Raw genomic sequence first — 8,449 nt, 5'->3', positions numbered from 1 at the left:
GCACTGCAGTGGACATCACAAATTGCTCCCAGATACATAGCTCCCTTACCTTGTCTGCTGAGCTCCCCAACCCCCCCCCCTAAAACCCACTCCTCACAACTGTACACCACTACCATAGCCCTTATGGGTGAAGGGGGACACCTAGATGTGGGTACAGTGGGTTTCTGGTGGGTTTTGGAGGGCTCGCTGTTTCCTCCACAAATGTAACAGGTAGGGGGGGATGGACCTGGGTCCGCCTGCCTGAAGTGCACTGCACCCACTAAAACTGCTCCAGGGACCTGCATACTGCTGTGATGGACCTGAGTATGACATCTGAGTATGACATCTGAGGCTGGCATGACATATTTTTAAAGATGTTTTCCTGGGTGGGAGGAGGTTAGTTACCACTGGGGGAGTAAGGGGAGGTCATCCCCGATTCTCTTCAGTGATCATCTGGTCATTTCGGCTACCTTTTTGTGCCTTGGTCATAAGAAAAACAGAACCAGGTAAAGTCGTCCAAGTGCTCGTCAGGGACGCCCTTTTTTTCCATTATGGGTTGAGGACGTCCATGTGTTAGGCATGTCCAAGTCCCACCTTTGCTACGCCTCCGATACGCCCCACTAAACTTTGGCTGTCCCTACGACGGAAAGCAGTTGGGGACGTCCAAAATCGGCTTTGGATTATACCGATTTGGGCGACCCTGTGAGAAGGACGCCCATCTTCCGATTTGTGTCGAAAGATGGGCATCCTTCTCTTTCGAAAATGTTAGTGTCCGAGCAATTTTTCGCGGCACCCCCCCACCACATAGGTCTCCGCATCCCGCCTCCCCCACGGCCACATAGGTCTCCACACACCCCTCCACCACATTGGTCTCCCTTTCCCTGCAGCTCCTCCTTTCACTCCAGCACACCTCCCTCCCTGAAAGTCCAGCAAATCTCTCCCTTCCCTGCAGCCCCTCACCTCCCATAAGTCCAGCACTCCTCTGTCTTCCTCAAATCCAACATCACTCGCTACCTTCCTTCCCGGAGGTCCAGGACGGCTGCTGCTTCCTTCTCCAACCACCGCTGCAGTGCTTGCAGCTTAAATTTTTGGGCTGTCCGCGATTCACACAGGCACCCCAGGGCTTTCCCTCTGCTGTGTCCAGCCCTCTCTGAAGCAACTTCCTGTGTGAATCAGGGGCTTAGCCAGACTTCGGCGGGAGGGGGGTCCAGAGCCCGAGGTGAGGGGGCACATTTTAGCCCCCCCTGGTGCCGCCGACCCTCCCCGCCATTGTCGACCAGTGGCGTATCAAGGGGGGGGGCGGTGGGGGCGGTCTGCCCCGGGTGCACGCCGCTGGGGGGGGGGGGGGGGTGCTGCTCGCCTGTTTGCTCCGCTCGTTCCGTGCTCCCTCTGCCCCGGAACAGGTTACTTCCTGTTCCGGGGCAGAGGGAGCATGGAACGAACGAAGCCGACAGGTGCGCGGCACCCCCCCAGCAGGTAAAAATGCACCCGGGGGGGGGGGTGTCCTTTCGCTGGAGAGAGGTGGCCTTTCACCGGGGGGGGGGGGGTCATGCTGCATCCGGGGGGGGGGGGGGGGGCGCATCGGAGATCTGCCCTGGGTGTCAGCCACCCTAGGAACGCCACTGTTGTCGACCCTGCCGCCGCCACCACCACCAATTTTGGCCCCCCCTGCCGATGACCCTCTCGACTCCCCTTCCGCTGCCAACCCACCGTCGCCTGCCTTCCCGCCAGCCGAGGTCCTGTTCTTCTCGCAAAAGGCTTCCTTCCGTTTCTGACGTCCTGCACGTTGTACGTGCAGGACGTCAGAAACAGAAGGAAGCCTTTTGCGAGAAGAACAGGACCTTGGCTGGCGGGGGTTGGGGTCCCCCGCCAGCAAAGGCAGGCGACAGCGGGTAGGCGGTACTCGGAGGGGGGGTCGAGAGGGTCGTCGGCAGGGGGGGGGGTCCAGGGCCAAATCTACGGGGGTCCAGGCCCCTCTTGGCCCCACGTATCTACACCACTGGTGTGAATTCTGAACGGACCAAAATTGTAAGCTCCAAGCACTGCAGCGGCGGCAGGGGAAGGAGGAGGAAGCGGCAGATTTTGGACCTGAAGGAGGGGCAAGTAGGGAGCGATGCTGGATTGTGAACGGCGTGGAGGGAGGTCAGGATTTGCGGCGGCACCCCCGGGAGTTCGCTGTGGCAGGGTGCTGCGGCACACAGTTCGTGAACCGCTGCACTAAACAGTAAAATACAAGTGAAATCTAATTATAAATATACAAGGTAAAATTCATAATACATGGATAATAATCACAAAACATGGTAAATGCAGACTAAGATGTCCACTACAGGCACTAAAAATAAAAGTAAATGTTTGTGTTTTTCATTTGTCTATTTTCATTTTTCAATCAGTAATAATGTGAACCACGTGAATAAAAAGGTCTGTTATGTGACCGAACTTCTAAAATAATCATTAACAAAATGATAACACCCACAGGTTAGTGATACAAGAAATATATAAACAGTTATACTGCGGATAATATTGTGATATCACTTATGAAATCATCAAAATTGAATGTCTACAATAAGAAGTGACCAAAATACATAGAACAAGAAATGCTAACACAAAAACGGAGAGGAGAAAGCAATGAAAAGACAAGATGACAATTGCTGATGCCAATTGCAAAATGAGTGAGATCGCAAACGACAACTACACTCTCTTGCTAAATAAATACTGAACAAACTTAATTGACACCATAAACAAGTTGCATAAGGCAATGAAAGCGAAACTTAATCTAATGCAAAGCTCAAGTGAGGACAAAACTACTCGTTAAATAGCAGCAAGGCAAGTTGCGTAAGGCAAAACACAGAACTTAATCTAATGCAAAGCTAATTAGAGGACAAAGACTCATTAGAAAGAACATAAGTCAGTAAAGATCAGGAAAGCTTATTCTAGGAAGCTTTTCTAAGACTCATTAAGATGAGCACATTACAAAATACGTATTGCCAAGCTACTGAAATAATAGCGAAAACAGTCCCTGCCCCCCATCTTTGCCCCCTGCTCGTGCCCATCACCATAAGCCACAATTTATCAGAGTTTAAAAGGAGGTTTAGAGCTCTCGGAACCCCACCTCACCCTGTACCTTGATGTGCATCTGCCACATTTCACTAGAGAGCGGCAGACAGCGGCAGTGATTTTCATATCCCATCAGCTGCTGCAGAAGCAGGAAGTGACATCTAAAGGGGGCGGGACACAGCAGCAAGGAGGCTCTGGGCTCTGCAGCTGATGGAATATGCAAATCACTGCCGCTGCCTGATACTCTTTACTGAAATGTGGATGCACTTTAAGGTATGGCGCAGGGAGGTGTTCCGAGACAGGAGGACAGGAGGAAATTATAGACCGGTGAGTCTGACGTTGGTGCCGGGGAAAATGGTAGAGGCTATTATTAAAAACAAAATTACAGAGCACATCCGAGGACATGGATTAATGAGACCGAGTCAGCACGGCTTTTGTGTGGGGAAATCTTGCCTGACCAATTTACTTCAATTCTTTGAAGGAGTAAACAAACATGTGGACAAAGTTGATATTGTGTATCTGGATTTTCAAAAGGCGTTTGACAAGGTACCTCATGAAAGGCTACAGAGGAAATTGGAGGGTCATGGGATAGGAGGAAATGTCCTATTGTGGATTAAAAACTGGTTGAAGGATAGGAAACAGAGAGTGGGGTTAAATGGGCAGTATTCACAATGGAGAAGGGTAGTTAGTGGGGTTCCTCAGGGGTCCGTGCTAGGACCGCTGCTTTTTAATATATTTATAAATGATTTAGAGATGGGAGTAACTAGCGAGGTAATTAAATTTGCTGATGACACAAAGTTATTCAAAGTCGTTAACTCGCGACAGGATTGTGAAAAATTACAAGAGGACCTTACGAGACTGGGAGACTGGGCGGCTAAATGGCAGATGATGTTTAATGTGAGCAAGTGCAAGGTGATGCATGTGGGAAAAAAGAACCCGAATTATAGCTACGTCATGCAAGGTTCCACATTAGGAGTTACGGACCAAGAAAGGGATCTGGGTGTCGTCGTCGATAACACACTGAAACCTTCTGCTCAGTGTGCTGCTGCGGCTAAGAAAGCGAATAGAATGTTGGGTATTATTAGGAAAGGTATGGAAAACAGGTGTGAGGATGTTATAATGCCATTGTATCGCTCCATGGTGCGACCGCACCTTGAGTATTGTGTTCAATCCTGGTCGCCGCATCTCAAGAAAGATATAGTAGAATTGGAAAAGGTGCAGCGAAGGGCAACTAAAATGATAGCGAGGATGGGATGACTTCCCTATGAAGAAAGACTAAGGAGGCTAGGGCTTTTCAGCTTGGAGAAGAGACGGCTGAGGGGAGACACGATAGAGGTATATAAAATAATGAGTGGAGTGGAACAGGTGGATGTGAAGCGTCTGTACACACTTTCCAAAAATACTAGGACTAGGGGGCATGCGATGAAACTACAGTGTAGTAAATTTAATAAATCAGAGAAAATTTGTCTTCACCCAACGTATAATTAAACTCTGGAATTCGTTGCCGGAGAAAGTGGTGAAGGCGGTTAGCTTAGCAGAGTTTAAAAAGGGGTTGGACGGTTTCCTAAAGGACAAGTCCATAAACCGCTACTAAATGGACTGGGGAAAAATCTACAATTCCAGGAATAACATGTATAGAATGTTTGTACGTTTGGGAAGCTCGCCAGGTGCCCTTGGCCTGGATTGGCCGCTGTCGTGGACAGGATGCTGGGCTCGATGGACCCTTGGTCTTTTCCCAGTGTGGCATTACTTATGTCCTCTACTTGGCTCACTTTTATTACATAGAGCAGTGATTTAACCTATTGTGATGTCATAGTGGCTCATTCCACCAATAAGAGCCAACCTCATTAGTGATGTCACAATGGCTTGATTGTATAGAATGTTTGTACGTTTGGGAAGCTCGCCAGGTGCCCTTGGCCTGGATTGGCCGTTGTCGTGGACAGGATGCTGGGCTCGATGGACCCTTGGTCTTTTCCCAGTGTGGCATTACTTATGTACTTATGTACGTGCCAGAGATGCGGGGCCCCTAGGAGCGTGGGGTCCTGTGTGATCACCCCTGTCGCCCCTGCCTAAGACCGGCCCTAGGCATGCTTATTTTTGATAGAGAATACCTATATCTCAGAGAGCAGCTGGGGTTTCCCCAAATACCTCACAGTGACTAACACCCTGCTGCTATTTAATTATTTGTTACATTTGCATCCCACATTTTCCCACCTATTTGTAGGCTCAATGTGGCTTACATAGTACCGGAGAGGCGTTTGCAGACAAAGTGATGTTGTGGTAAGGTAAAGTTCATGTGGCAGAGCCACATTAGAGAATCGTACAGCGGAAGAGTTGTGTTATGTCCATTACATACTTTAGTTTTGTTGTGTTGAAGAGATCAGGCATTTATGGTGGACTGGTAGGGTACGCCTTTTTAAACAGGTTAGTTTTTAGTTTTTTCCGGATGTTTAGGTGGTCGTACATGGTTTTCAAGGCATTTGGTAAAGCGTTCCACAGTGGTGTGCCTATCAGGGGCATTTTTGAAAGAGAAGGGCGCCCATCTTCCGACAGAAATCGAGAGAGTGGCATCTTTCTCTCAGGGTCGCCCAAATCGGCATAATCGAAAGTTGATTTTGGGCATCCTCAACTGCTTTTCATCGCGGGGACGACCAAAGTTCACGGAGGCATGTCGGCAGTGTACCGAAGGCGGTACGGCAGCGTGCTTAACAGATGGGCGTCCTTGGCCAATAATGGAAGAAAGAAGGGCATCCCTGACGAGCATTTGGCTGACTTTACTTGGTCCCTTTTTTTTTCACGACCAAGCCTCGAAAAGGTGCCCAAACTGACCAGATGACCACCGGAGGGAATGGGGGATGACTTCCCTTTACTACACCAGTGGTCACCAACCCCCTCCCATCCCCCCCAAAATTTAAAAAACATTTTTGCCAGCCTCCATGCCAGCCTCAAATGTCATACTCAGCTCCATGACAGCAGTATGCAGGTACCTGGAGCAGTTTTAGTGGGTCAGTGCACTTCAGGCAGGTGGACCCAGACCCATTCCCCCCCTTCCTGTTACACTTGTGCTGGTACATGTGAGCCCTCCAAAACCCACCCAAAACCCACTGTACCCACATGTAGGTGCCCCCCTTCACCCATAAGGGCTATGGTAGTGTTGTACAGTTATGGGGAGTGGGTTTGGGGTTTTTTTTTGGGGGGGGGGCTCAGCACACAAGGGAAGGTAGCTATGGACTTGGGAGCAATTTAGGAAGTCCACTGCATTGCCCCCTAGGGTGCCCAGTTGGTGTCCTAGCATGTCAGGGGGACCAGTGCAGTACGAATGCTGGGTCCTCCCATGACCAAATGGCTTGGATTTGGTCATTTTTGAGATGAGCGTCCTCGGTTTCCATTATCGGCGAAAACCGAGGTCGCCCATCTCTAAGGTCGGCAATCTCAACATTTAGGTCGACCATCTCTAAGGTCGACCTAAATGTTGAGATTTGGGCGTCCCTGACCGTATTATCGAAACGATAGATGGATGCCCATCTTGTTTCGATAATACGGGTTTACCTACCCCTTCGCGGCGCCGTCCTTAGAGATGGGCGCCCTTAGAGATGGTTGTCCCCGTTCGATTATGCCCCTCCACGTAGGAGAAATTGGATGCGTAAGTTGATTTGTATTTGAGTCTTTTGCAGCTTGGGTAGTGCAGATTTAGGTACTTTCGTGATGATTCGGATGTGTTTCTCGAAGGTAGGTCGATCAAGTCTGTCATGTATCCCGGGGCTTCGCCGTAGATAATTTTGTGGACCAGAGTGCAGGTTTTGAAAGCAATGCGTTCTTTGATTGGAAGCCAGTGTAATTTATTTATCCTGAATATACCACACTGGTCACAGATTTTGCGTGTGCTGAATAACTCCTGCTGGATGACTGACAGACCGTCTTACAGACCATCCCATACTGACTGACTGCAGCTCAAACTTCATCCTTTTTTTTGTTTCTACAGAAAGTCCTGTACGGAGTGCTGGTAGCTAGTGAGTGTCTAGGTATTGTACAGTCTTGACTAAGTGCATCCAATATTTATGGAGAATGCCGTTGTTTCTTCGCTGTAATACACGCGGCTTTATTTTTTCCTTGCCTTGAGCTACAGACCTGTGTGTGCTTTCTAAGACACTTCCAGTAATAACAGAATTGAAGGTGGTTACTTACTGGGAAGTGCTTTCTATTGATGGTCACATTACTTATATAAATGTTCTTTCAGTTTCCTTCTGTCAGTTAAAGGGGCTAGTGACCTTTATCAAGTGTACTTGATTCTGAGAGGGAATGAAAAGCTTATGAGAACATGAGGATCTCTTTCGCTGTTTAGACAGCATGCCTTGGTGATGGGGCAATTTAGAGCATTTATTTAGTGCCACTGAACATCATTGTGGTTTAAGCAGGCAGGAGCCTCTCTCGCTCACTTAAAATCCCTTTGATTTTATAATTTATTTATTCAGATTTTGCTCACACCTTTTTCAGTGGTAGCTCAAGGTGAGTTACATTCAGGTACTCTGGATATTTCTCTGTCCCAGGAGGGCTCACAATCTAAGTTTGTACCTGAGGCAATGGAGGGTTAAGTGACTTGCCCAAGATCACAAGGAGCAGCAGTGAGATTTGAACTGGCAACCTTGGGATTGCAAGACCAGTGCTCTAATCACTAGGCCACTCCTCCACTACAGCAACACTCCATGTAGAATCTCTGATAATATCAACATTCCATATAGAATCTCAAGTAGTAGCAACATTCCATGTAGAATCTTCAATAGTAGCAACATAAATACATAAGTAATGTCACACTGGGGAAAGACCAAGGGTCCATCAAGCCCAGCATCCTGTCCATGACAGCAGCCAATCCAGGCCAACATTCCATATATTTATTTAGATTTTGCTCACACCTTTTTCAGTAGTAGCTCAAGGTGAGTTACATTCAGGTACACTGGATATTTCTCTGTCCCAGGAGGGCTCACAATCTAAGTTTGTACCTGAGGCAATGGAGGGTTAAGTGACTTGCCCAAGATCACAAGGAGCAGCAGTGAGATTTGAACTGGCAACCTTGGGATTGCAAGACCAGTGCTCTAATCACTAGGCCACTCCTCCACTACAGCAACACTCCATGTAGAATCTCAGATAATATCAACATTCCATATAGAATCTCAAGTAGTAGCAACATTCCATGTAGAATCTTCAATAGTAGCAACATAAATACATAAGTAATGTCACACTGGGGAAAGACCAAGGGTCCATCAAGCCCAGCGTCCTGTCCATGACAGCAGCCAATCCAGGCCAACATTCCATATATTTATTTAGATTTTGCTCACACCTTTTTCAGTAGTAGCTCAAGGTGAGTTACATTCAGGTACACTGGATATTTCTCTGTCCCAGGAGGGCTCACAATCTAAGT

This window comes from Microcaecilia unicolor, chromosome 3 (assembly GCF_901765095.1).
Source record: "Microcaecilia unicolor chromosome 3, aMicUni1.1, whole genome shotgun sequence".
In the NCBI taxonomy this organism is placed as follows: Eukaryota; Metazoa; Chordata; class Amphibia; order Gymnophiona; family Siphonopidae; genus Microcaecilia; species Microcaecilia unicolor.
This window is presented reverse-complemented; position numbering follows the sequence as displayed.